This window comes from Urocitellus parryii, chromosome 12 (genome assembly GCF_045843805.1).
Source record: "Urocitellus parryii isolate mUroPar1 chromosome 12, mUroPar1.hap1, whole genome shotgun sequence".
NCBI lineage: Eukaryota > Metazoa > Chordata > Mammalia > Rodentia > Sciuridae > Urocitellus > Urocitellus parryii.
In genome coordinates this window covers 59,448,628-59,461,683 of record NC_135542.1, presented here as the reverse complement: position 1 = coordinate 59,461,683, position 13,056 = coordinate 59,448,628, and the positions used below count along the sequence as shown (strand labels likewise).

The 13,056-nt window shown below is 39.4% G+C and overlaps 1 protein-coding gene across 4 annotated transcripts in view; it reads right to left on the bottom strand.

Moving 5' to 3' along the window:
• Positions 1-13,056, bottom strand: part of Crim1 (cysteine rich transmembrane BMP regulator 1) — a 179,247-nt gene that overhangs the window by 119,445 nt on the left and 46,746 nt on the right. The gene's annotated exons all lie outside the window — the stretch shown is intronic.

The following is a 13,056-nucleotide window of genomic DNA, read 5'->3' as shown; positions in this document are numbered from 1 at the left end:
CAACCTAACTGGCTCTGGCTTAAGGCCTCCAGTACAGCACTATTTACCCAGGTACAAAGAAAAGCTTAAAATCAGTTCTGGAAATAAACTGCCTAAATTGGTTTGTAACTTTTAAAGCACTATATAAAGATGGAAATGAATCCTAAAGTACTAAGAATTTCTGATTTAGATAATGAGTGGATCCCACAAAGTTGTAAAACACTTCAGAGTGGAAGCAATTCCTCTCTTCTCCAAGCGATCTACATATTGTTTCCATTTTTTCTACTGCTTATATGTGTAAAAGCTAATTTGAAAGAAGTAAACAGGTCTAGGCTAGATGCAGTATTTCTATATCCAGCCTTTGTTCTGACTTACATGAGGAAACTGAGGAAGCATAATGACAAGAGACAATGGACTAGAATAAAGAGGAGCAATTTTAATCCAGGAACCAGTTCTGACTCAGCAGTTGCAGACCCCGGTGAGAACATTCATTCCAAAGCATGACATCAAGCATTCCAGGATCTGCAGCTGAGCAGCACAGGAGTAAAATGGGCCTTGTTAAATTTTGGAAATTTAATGCATGATGCTGACATGCCACATATTTAAAAGTTTTTAATCTCAGGAAATCGAATCACTGACAAACACTCTGGTAACATAAATACCCTCAGGAGGAGTGTTCACTCCTTCAAGCAATGGTAAATCACTACCTAATGTAAAGGACAATCTATGCAGGGAGAGGTAGCCAAGTTAACAGAAAAAACAAGGTCAGTTACAGAGAGTAAAGCATTTCAGGTGGCAGTTACCAGCAGTCTTGGATTTAGGATCTCAAATGGCCCTTAAAACCATTCAATTCTGCAGGGGAAAGGTTGGTTTGCCATGCTTCCTTCCATTGGAACTAACTTGTGCAGATAACCACACGTACTTAGCAATACACCAACTTTTGTTCAAATTAAAGACCGAGATCTATTAAAGTGTCCTGAAGTTCTTTTTTAAATTAAAGACTATTAACAATACTTTGTGTATAAGATATAACAGCAAACTACAGGGACAAAGTCCCAAGAAGCAAAAAGGAAAAAAAAAAAAAAAAGGATTTGTACACTCAGATCATTCTACTCTTCAAAGTCACCTTAGCAAGTTACATAGTTATTCCAATTCTGCCATTTCTCAACACTTTTCTGTAATGTTCCCTTTAAAAGCGGTTCATGAAATATACAATAAAATCACTCTCAGTGCCTAAATAGTTTGAGCATATGTTTTAGCAAAAACACAGAAAAACTCCTCTAAAGTGCCTGCCTATATTATGAACTATATGACTTCTGGTTATTCCCAAAATAAAAAAAAAATCCAACTTTCAAAGGCGTGCAAAAGAAAAGTGCAATAAACACTGTAGGCAATTAAAAACAAAAAAGGGAAGGTTGGGAGGAAGGGAGGGAGCAAGAGAATCACTCACCCTCACACGAGGTCAGCCTCGCCAGTACATGGAGAACATCATCTGGGTTTCAAAATTTGGAATTTTTTCCCAACAGTCCCCATCTGCTATAATTTGAATCCTGAATGTTCCCTGGAGACTGCTGTGTTAAAAGGCTTGGTCTATACAGTGGCACTGCTGGGAGGTGGAGCCTTGGAGAGGGGCCTTGTGGGAGTTCTCAAGACCCTAGGGGCATGCCCCTGAAGGGCACTGTGGAATTTGGGGCCCTCCCTCTCTCTTCACTTTCTGGCCATGAGGTGAGCGGTTCTGCTTTGCCAGGTGCTCCTGGCCATGATGTGCTGCCTGACCAAAGGTCACAGTTAACAGGACCAACGTGAACTGGAACCTACAAAACTGTAAGTCACAACAAACCCGTTTCTCTCGCATATTTCGTTACAGTGATGAAAAGCTGAACAACACCCCACCTAAGATCCTCAATGGAAAGCATACCTTATTTTACTTTTTTTTTTTTTTTTTTTTTTTTTTGCCAGTTGGTAATTCCCTTTTCCTAAGTAAGGTAGAGCAAAATAATTACAATTTAACTGAAATGCTAACATTTTCTGATTATTTTTTTCTGACTGAAAGTAGAAAAGAATGAACAGGTTTAAAATGAAAATTAAATTCTAGGCATGTATCTAGTTATCTTGTTACGACCAGAAAGATGTTTTCTGAAAAAGATCCCATCAAGAAGCATGCTCTTTGCTTTATGAAGGTTAATATCAATAGTCATTAACAGAAATAAATAAGTATTTTAAATAACATTGATCATAGCTCTTCAACAATGTCCAAAGGTCTCTTCGTAGTATAATGCAATGGTCAATTTCTCAAAAAAAAAAAAATTTAATTTAACTTGGAAAAAAACAAAAGCAGACCATGACTGCATGGAAGCCATATATTTAACCTTATATAAAAACTTCTGGGACTGGGGATGTGGCTCAAGTGGTAGCGCGCTTGCTTGGCATGCGTGCGGCCCGGGGTTCGATCCTCAGCACCACATACAAAAACAAAGATGTTGTGTCCACCGATAACTAAAAAATAAATATTAAAATTCTCTCTCTCTCTCTCCCCCCCCCTCACTCTCTCTTTAAAAAAAAAATTTCTTTGGAAAATACCTCTAAAAATTAATAAACACTGAAATTAAGTCTGTTAATACCTTGAATTTAATAGTAGTTATGTAGTTCCAAGTTTCCAAAGATTATATGTAAACACTAGTTCTAACAAATGTTATGGCAAAAAAATTTCCTCTAAGCAGATCACTTGGTGCCTTCAAGTGTTGGCATTAAACACCCTAGAAGTCCCAGATCTCCAATGGCCTCCAAGGAACGAGGTAACACAGGCAGGAGGAACACCAGATGGGAAACATAATTTGGTCCCCATCTCTACCACCAGCTCCAGGAGCTTCTAGCTCCACAGAGGGGAACAATTCCTTGGCTTCTGAAAAGACCTGGGTTAGACACTGGTATACACAGGCACTATGTAAATACCTCTCCATGACACCTCTCCAATGAGACCAAAACTCAGCAATGCAAAAGGAAGGGACCCTTTGCTGCAGTCCTACTGGACATGTCTGCATGGTACCTGTGACATCATTGGTGATCATCAAGTCCTAACAGACTAAGCAGCTGTGGCAATGAAGTACTTTTACCTGGCCGTGAGCCCCTGCACAAGTTCCTTCACCTCTTTTACTTCACAGAGTTCCTGTATTAAATTAAAAATCTGTAGAAAGTGCTTGATAATGTCTGATACATGAGAAGCATGCTATAAATGTTAGCTATTGTTACATCATATTCCCAATCTCAGAAATGGGACATTTGTTTTTATTTATTTATGCATTGTTGTTTGTGGTGCTGGGGATCATGTCAGGGGTCTTGCACATACAAGGCAAGCAGTCTGCCACTGAGCTACACCCCAGTCAGATGTTTGCTATTAAACATATGACTCGAACAAATATGAAGTTGGATAGTAGGCAAATCAACATATTAAACATGGAAAGAGAAGAAGAGGGATGAAAAAAGAAGGCAGGAAGTTGGATAGAGAATAAATATATGTGAGTGAAGGGCTCAAAGAAAGACAGGAAACAATAAGACTAAGAGGAAATAAGAATCAGAAGTGACGAATGGTTAAAATGAACAGAGAAATGAATGGAATTTCCAAGTTGCAGGGTCAGTAGCATAACAGCAAAAGCAATCATATCATGGGGGCTTTAATGCAATCAATCTGGTATAAATTAAAATTATTTGCAAACAGTTCTTCTTTCCTCAATCTTACCACTGAACATAAACACTGTATGTACCAACATCCCAGGTATTTTGGATGTACTGCACATATCACCCATGCAAAAATACTTCCAAAGCCCCTCTTTGATTTATTTACTCATGCATTTCTCATTTTAAAATAATAACTGGCTCCAGATTAAGTAAAATGAAACTTTATGTTCAAACTCTAGCATAAACTTCAGAAATCAGAAAAGTAATATTAAAAGAGCTAGTCCCCCTGGCATGAGATCTTCTTAAAATCAGTGCAGTCCACTGAGCATAATACGTAAGGTAGGTATGCAAAAAAACTTGGTACTTGATCAAGAACATGGAATTGGAATAATCTGCATAAAGCTTTATCAAGTTGCCAATATCAAAACAACCTATTCTGTGAAGGCGATGAATCTATTTCAAGGGACAATAAAAAGATATCCTTGTCAATAATGCAAATAGGGGGCTATAATATTAATGTAATTACTTCAAGGAGCTGCAGTTTATACTGAACCATGAGCTCATCCTGACATCAACTGCAGCTGTCCCACGAGGTATGAGATACAAACAAAAAGGACAAAGTTATTAATGCAATTGAGTAAAGTACACACACATCTTAGTGTCAACAAGTCCTCTCTCAACAAAAACACTATGCTGTTCTAAGAGTAAAGAGAACTTCAGTTTTAAACTTTAGGATACCTTCACCTTGGACATGAAGCTTCTTTACCGAATCCTTAGAAATGTTCTTTAAACATGCTAGCGTTTAATTAGCAGATCCACTAACATTTATCACAGTGATAGTGTCTGGATATATCTGGTTGACAATTACAACAGAAGAGGAGAAGGGAAGGGAAGCAGGCAGTAGGGGGAGGAGAAGGGAGGAGAGGGGCAAGGCAAGGGAGGAGAGGGCCAAGAGGGGCAAGGCCAGGGAGGAGAGGGCCAAGAGGGAAAGGAGGAACTTGAATTTCAAACAACTTTAAGCAGGAGGGACGCAGTGGTGGCCACAATCACCACCTCACTTTAACCTGGAAGACAAAGTTCCTAGAGGCAAAAGGATATGCCCAGGGTCACCAATCCACAGAGACCTTAGGACTGAGACCCAATGGAAACAAAACTGAATCTAGACAATCATGCCTCCTTCTCTGAACCCTGCTGACAAAATTGTAGAGAGATCTGTACATATGATTTCCTATGGACTGCAGGCAGCTTGACCTCTCTGGGCTGTTTCCTTGGCTTAGCAGTTTTATCCCACCTTTGCACTGCACAGAAAAAGGAGCTTGGAAGGCAGCACAAGAGTTCAAATGCCAAAAGCCTAAAGGAAAGTCTGCAGGGCTGCGGGAGTGGGCTCTCACACCCTGCTCTGTGCCCTGCGTTCCTCCCTCTCTGCGGGTTCTTTCCCCTCTATGACCATGCTTGAATTTCCAATATTTAGAAAGTAAAAATACACTATTCCTTGAGTTCTCACTTTACCTTCAGGCAACAATTCTGACCTGCACAGGATGCTCTCCTAGGACCTTTGTGAGAGCACACTTGATGCTCCCTACCCACCACTTAACTGCTATGGAACTGGGGAGGGTCTGCACTCCCCTACATGAGTCTCCTCCTCACCATCACCACCATCATCACCATCCCCTGCAAGGCCCTTTGTCTTTCTTCTCCATCCTTTAAGGTCCAAATAAAATGCCACCTTCTCCAGAAAGGATAAGCACCCCTGATTTCCCCAAAGCATGACTCCTTTCTCAGTACTTTTTCTTATGACTCTGAATTAAGAAAGTGCTTTTTTCATTCTACTGAATGAGTTTTATGGCTGTCTTCCCAAGAAAACTAGAAGTATCTTGGGTTAGACCCCTGCCTTACTTACTGTAATACACTGTAATTTTCATTGCATTTAAAATCTCTGGTTAGAATTTATGTGTTGCCAATTTAGCCTAGATCACTGTCATGGTATCACAGATGCAGAGGAGATAGTTCTTTAGCTTTAAAGACCTCACGAGGATCCCAGACTCCAACCACCTAGATAAGAGGTCTCTGCAATAAAGCAGATGCATCTAGAATGAGAAAGAAAAGCTACAGGTCAAAGGTAACAGAAACTTATGCTCTGCTATGATAAGATTTCATCATTTCAGCCTACCCCTTGCTACCACAAACTCCATCAGCTTTACTACATGGGTAAATGTTAGGTTAGTAAAAAGTGTGTTATTATTGCTGGAAACAGGCCAACGTGTGAGGGTGTTTGAGTGTAAAGGTGAAAAGGGCAGTGGTGGAGGGGATGAAAGGCAAACAGAAATTAGAGGTACGGTGGAAGAGAGAGGTGAAGAGGGGATGTCGGGGGGAAAAAAATATCACAGAGGAAATTACTCTCTACAGACACAGGAGCTAACAGGTCTGGATGACAGTCAAGAACAAAAGAAGAAGAACTGGGACATCCAGGCCCTGGAGAGGGGCAGGCTTCTGAGAGGACACATGCCACTGTGGGCCAAGGGGCTCTGTGTGGAGGGTGCCCTGCCTCTGCTGTCGGCTGAGAGGTCCAAACTGATCTGGATGCTCTCTCCCCCGTTCGCTCCCGTCCACCACCTCTGAACATGCCGAGGACGGAATCAGAAACAGAGCCCTGGCAGTGGTTTGAGCTGCGCAGCTGGTCATGCTCTGAAGCCAGGACAGACTGGGCTCAGTAAAGAGGCTTTTCGACAACAGAACAGATTCTCCCATTAATCAGGAATGCTCCTGGGAGGAAGGAGCAGAGCCAGTCAGCTACTGGTCTGGATATGGCTAATAATTCCTCTCTTAGGTTTCTGGAGGATCTCTGCCAGGGTTTCTTCTAACTGCATACAGCAAATATGATTTTTCCCTTTGTATCTAAAAAGCTGGCAAGTGATAATACTGAAAAGAAATGTGACCAAGGCCAAAAAGGGGTAAGCTTAAATAAAATGAGGCATAACTAAAACCAACTCCAGGTCAAAAAAAAAAAAAAAATACCAGACCTGTTATGTCTTTTCCTTTTCAGAGGACAGCACGAGCTGATGTCCTGTTTTCTACTGACTGGAAATGTCCAGTCATTGCATACTTTTCTCCTTATGGGGTCAATGAGAATTACCATTCATGATCATGACCCTGAAATACTGCTAAATTCTGAACATGTTTTTATACTTCAGGATACTTTCTGACAATCAGTCTGTTTATAGCAACTCCTTATTGACTGTTCTCCATTAAGGAAACAGAATATTTTATTCTTAACTCCACAAGCTCCTCCTCTCCTTATAAGCCTGCAAGAGCACCTCCATAAAGGGTACAAGATAAAGTCTAGCTCCTCCTCTCCTTATAAGCCTGCAAGAGCACCTCCATAAAGGGTACAAGATAAAGTCTAATAGGTTTTAGCTTTATCTGAGTTATCTGGTATACATGAGTTTAATCCATTATTTTTTTCATTCACCATTTATTAATGATCTCCTGGGTGCCGAGCACTGTCTCTGCTTCTGGGGGGACACAGGCAGGCACACAGGAGAAGAGGGTCTGCATGTGCTCTATATCTGCATGAGATAGAGCACATATCGGCTTGTATTTCCTTCAGCTGGCCTGGGTTCTCCTGGAATTCTAGTGTCAGAATAATCATGCCTGAAACACTAGATATGCATTGTCAAACTTACAGAAAGAATTTGTGAATCATTTAAAAAGAAGCCAAGCAAATGAGGCTATGAGTTTTGCTGATATGGGTGGGGGGAGGGGTGTGGGGCCGGGGGTGACAAAAACATTCTCCAAAGGTCAGGAGAGAACCAGGGCCTATGAAAGACGCAGGGTAATACACAAAATAGCAGAAGACAAAGCCAAGGAACCAGAACCAGGAGTCAACAAATTGAAATGTTCACAAGTTTGTTCATGGGCTCCAGGCAGGGAAACATTTAAATGACTTACTTTCAAATCATCATCCCCATATGAAGAAAAGGACTCAAAAATCACCTCTACCATGGTATACTCTGACTCATTTCAAATGGTCATTTTGACTCCACTCAGTTTTTACCCAGTCTTCCTTCATCTCAGGAAATGGCACCAACTGCTCAAGCAGGAAGCCTGATGTCATTCTGGTCCATGCCCTATTCTGACCCCCAAATCCAATATTCAAGCCCTTTCAATTTTATTTCCAAATGACACTCCTTTCCCTCCTCCTCCTCTACCAGCACCCTCATCTGACCACACAGTGTCCTCCTGGCTTCCTGCAGTATTCTAACTAACCTCCAATTCTACTCTAGCCTCCTTCTAATACCCATTTCCCACAGAGCAGCCAGAGTTATCTGGAAAAGTGCACACTTATCATCTTCATCTGAACCTTAAAACTCCTTTGTGGACTCCTAGTCCCTTGGGCATGAAATCCAAACTCTTTACTGTTTGAGCTCTTCCCTACCCCTTAGAATGTTCTCCAGGAACTCTGTACAGTGAACACCTTCCTATTTTTCAGTCCAACTTAAATATCATCTCTTCAGAGAAAGGTCCTCTCAAACCATCCCGTCTCAGTCTCAACACCCTGGAAGTCAACAGCAATTATGTAATTTTATTTATGCCCCATAAGACTGAAAGCTTGGGAGGACCAGAACTCATGCGTCTTGCTCAAGCTGAATGTAGCACAATGAAGCAAGTGCCCGATACATATGTGCCCAGTGACTGAATAAACAAATAAGGGAAAAGTGTATAGGAAACATTCGCTAAGGGCACATGATTACCCTTTTCAATTTAACTATACAGAATAAACATACAAACTTCAGACAAAACAAGCTTTTAGAAAAAAAACTTTTGTGCCTACTTTTGACACGTTTTTAAATTTTAAGTTGGTAAGTTCATTCATAATAGTGTTGCTTCCTAACTTTTTCAGGCTGGAAATTTACAAATGACCCACAAACACTTGTAAGAAGACAGTGATGGATGATTCCAAAGCAAGGGGGTTTGCAGTGATAAGAAAGGTACATGGTACCAGAATGAACCACACCCACACCCAAAAAGTGCATCCCAGGGACACTGTTTCATATTATTCAAAGAAAAGTTCACAGATAATCTAGTGGATGTAAAAAGCTGGAAAAACATGAAGGTATAAAGATGTCTCCAGTTCACTGTTTTGAGTATTTTAACTAATGGAAAAATTCAGATCTCACTATGTTGTTCTCTAAAGTTTAACTGACCCTTTCTAGGGTCAGTTAAAATATATTCTAGGATAAATGACAAATATGGCTAAAATACTCACAGAACTAAAATAAAGGATTCCTGTCCAAAAAAAAAAAAAAAATATATATATATATATATATATATATATATATACACACACACACACACACTTCATGAGTACTTTAATTAAATTATTTTTTCATTTACCAAAAAAAAAACAAAAAAACAAAAAAAACTCTTGAAGAATCTTTAAAGAGCTGAAAGTCCAGATGAAGATCCAAAAATTACATGCAGATGAAGGAGCCTGACCACAGGGACAAAGGCTCAAAAACAACACCGCATTCATTGCAGGAAGTTGTGGGTACATACAAATATATTTACGTGTGTTGCAGTAGATATCGAATTTTATACAGAATTTGTGTTTGTGTGGGATTCCATTTGTTTGCTTTTGGGGCTCCCTCTGAAACAACAAGCCATTCAATCATGCCCCGCCACAGAGCGCAAGAGCGCAGGCAGAAACATATTGCTTTTGGCCTCATGACTGTCCTTCCCCACTTGTGTGAAAAGCCTGTGTTGACTGTACTGTGAAAAAAAAAAAAAATTCAAGGAAAGAAAAGTCCTACTGTTGTCACTGTGCCAAAAAAGTATAAAGAAACAAACCCAGATGCTAGAATTTGAGGCATTTCCTCTGCTGTGTGACCATGTTCTTTAACTGAAGGTCAAAAGAACATTAAAGGGCTTAGATATTTTAAAGTTTTAAGTGGATATTTTTGTGATCCTCTCAGTTTTTGTATGCCAGTGACACACACTTAACTGACATTTATCACAGAATTTGTTCGACAGCATTTAAGGAAAATCCTGGTACTGCTTTCAAACATGATTTATTTAGATTTCTAGTGCCTTATATTAATAGAGATTGGCTCACTTTCCTGACAGTCCAAGTACCTCCAAGATGCCAGTGAGTGAATGAAGTCATTCTTAAGCCCATTTCACATTTACTACCTCCTAACCCCTTCCCATGTCTGTGTGTTATAACTTTATAATCTCCCCCCTGGGACATTCATTTATTTTTGATGCTACACACAGCAGAAAGTAACATGAAATACAATAATTTTATTTCTCTTTATAGGAGTTACTTCACACAAGATTTATAAAGACATGAAATGTTATTTTGGTAATAGAACACAGGACCTCCGCCCATAGGAAATATGACAGTCAATCATTATGTTAAGCAAAGCACTGTCAAATGGACCTCCCATTTGGCGATAGGACTCATACTGAAGTTTTCAAGACATATTTGAAACACAAGAAAAGAAAATTTTTAAGAGATGGCAAAAGTCTTAATGGAGAGGTTAATATGATTGAGGAACAGACAACAAAAACACATAAAGCATCAAAGTTTGTATGTGATTTTGTTGAAAATCCTCTGGACAACAGTGTTACAACTCTTAAGGTAGCAAAGACTTCACTTCAATACAAAGAGTATAAAATACAGTGAAGAATTCCCATTTCAGAGTTTTGGATGGCCAAATACAGAGGCTTCCCCAAACAAGATTTCACATTGAGAGCCAGAATGGCTTCAACTTGGTAATCTCGGAGACCCAGTCCTCTGTTGTCTTTACCTCTGTCACCAGTATCTTCCTCCACATATAGAAAACCGAAGCCAACAGCTGATAAGTTAGCAACCATTCCCATCTTGTTTACTAAAACTGTGAGTTATTTGCTGGAATGGTTTAAATAATTGTGTTGGGAGTCATCACGGTCACTAAAGGACATAGCATCTGATCAGGACCCTGTAGCGGCTCTTGTCTATCCGGAGGAGACGAGCTTTCTGACTTGTTGCTCTAGAAATGTCAACAAAAGGAAGACAGTGTTCAACTTTATCTCTCATATTTCCTTTGCTACTCAACAGGGTCAGCTTCCCTGGCGTGTGGGAAGCAGATAGACAACACAGTTTAATAGCAAGCTTGGGTGTGGTTGTTACAGTGATAAGGGAAATGAAAGTGGAAGGAGTTTAAATAATATTTATGTGAAGAGTCATAACTTATTCCCCATGAGCTGTTTACAAAGCACATAATATTACATCAATTCTTAAAAAGAACCACTGGAATGTAGGTATGGCCAGTGGCTAATGTCGATGACTAATGTCCACTATCGAAGAAGAGCAAATATTTCAGGAAATTCTTAACCAAAAACTGTAATGTCATTATGATCTCTGTCATATTTTTAATAGCACACAGGTAAATGCAGAGATATACATATCGGGTAAGATAAAAATAAACACAACTGCATTTATTTCCAGGTACTACTTATTATGTCACCACATACATGTGTGTTCACATAATCTAGCTACACACTGACATATTTGCGATTTCTTTTGGCACAGAAAGTACACAAGTATACATGTGACATGCATCATTTTTAAACACATTATTTCCTGTGCACATGAAGACTGACTTTTATAAATCCACATGGGATGCACTCTCCTGACTAATGAGATTTGTATAGTCCTTGAGATATTTAAAGGCCCCCCAGGGACAACATAATAAGAGGGTTTTCAGTTAGGCAGATATAGAGAAACCAAGAGGTATAAAAGAACATACAGACAACATTTTGGGAGTTCCATGTCACACTGAGATGTAACATTACAACATAATTTCATTTGAAAAATTCCTGATGGGACAGAAACAAGCTGGCTCTCTATCTGAAAGCATTGATTCAGAAGGTTCCACTGTGATTAGCAATTAGAATGCCAAAGGGCAGTGAAAACATATAAATGGAATAATACAATATTTTATAAACATCACTTTAAATGTTATATCCAATGTACTTAGGCAGTTTAAAAATTCTAGTTACCCAGATCTAGGTCAGACACAACAGAGAATTCCAGACTTTGTTTCATGCCTTAGAAAAGTGAGCAAGGTCCCCTATGGTCATAGCAGGACCACCTGTGGACAGGACTCCAGTTCTGCTCCCCAGGGTTTCAGGGACACTTGCAGGAGGATTTAACTGTCCTCTGCCAAGAATACAAACTGCATCACAACACTGAAATAAGCACCCTTTCACATTTGCTGTTGCAAAAAACACATCTCTCGTGTTTATAAAAGGTAGACTAGACATTTTTATTCTTTTGCCAAAGGAGGGGAACAATAAGTAACAGTCTTTAATATAATATAAACATATACACAAGATTGGAGTGTGTTTGATGCCTTTAAAATGTCTTTTTATTAAGGATCAACCAGTGCTCTCACCCATCTTCCCAATTTCCAGGACCTTATAACAGAACATGGAAACACAGTTTGAAGAGAAAAACTTGATTTCATTTTCTAAACTGCATATAAGAGGAAATAGGACAAAGTGTACAACATTATAGTAGCTCATTCTACCGACAAACTGCTTTACTCTATGTCTACAAAACCTGAATTTTATCTGCAAATATATGGACATATTTAGAAACAGAAGTATCAATTTCTTACATTCCTGTATTGTTCTTATATTACTGGAACAGGAAAAGAAAGGCTACCGATAAGGAGAAAGCACTGTGGTTGCTTTTCGGGAAATTTAAAAAAATTCCAGTAACAAGAGAAAAGAATAAAAAGTTTTCCGACACTTGGGAAACTAGGAAGTTGTCAGCCAGAAACAAAGAATACATCCTCAATTTGGAGAAACATTCCAGTCCCTTAAAAACTCACACAGACACTAATTCATCTTGTGTTAATCCCTTCCTTCTTCCAATGTTACAGGCACCACTTATGGCTGTCACTTCCTCCTGATGCAAAAAACAGTTAGCAATAGAGGCCACAAATCAAAAGCAGGAAGGTACCCCATATAAGAGAATGTCCTGAGCTTCAGATGCATACCAATGTGAGTCCATTCTTCCCATCTTAGTACACACCACCCAAATAATAGCCTCAAAATACATTATTCAAATACCCCATAACAGTATGCTTAGAGAAGCTTACAATGCTTTTAGAACACTTCCAAAATTTTTTTAGAAGTCCAAGTATTGAATTTTAATGCCCACAAACACTTTTCTTGAGAAGGGTATACACTGCACAAAGAAGGCAGAGGCAGCAGTTCTAAACATTTCTAAAATCATAAGATTAAATTAGCTTCGATTAGATTTTTTTTGTTTAAGATTCTCTCCCAGGATGTCTACCTCTATACAACAATATTCAGCCTTCCCATGGCTGCTCCATCCCACTGGCCACTGCC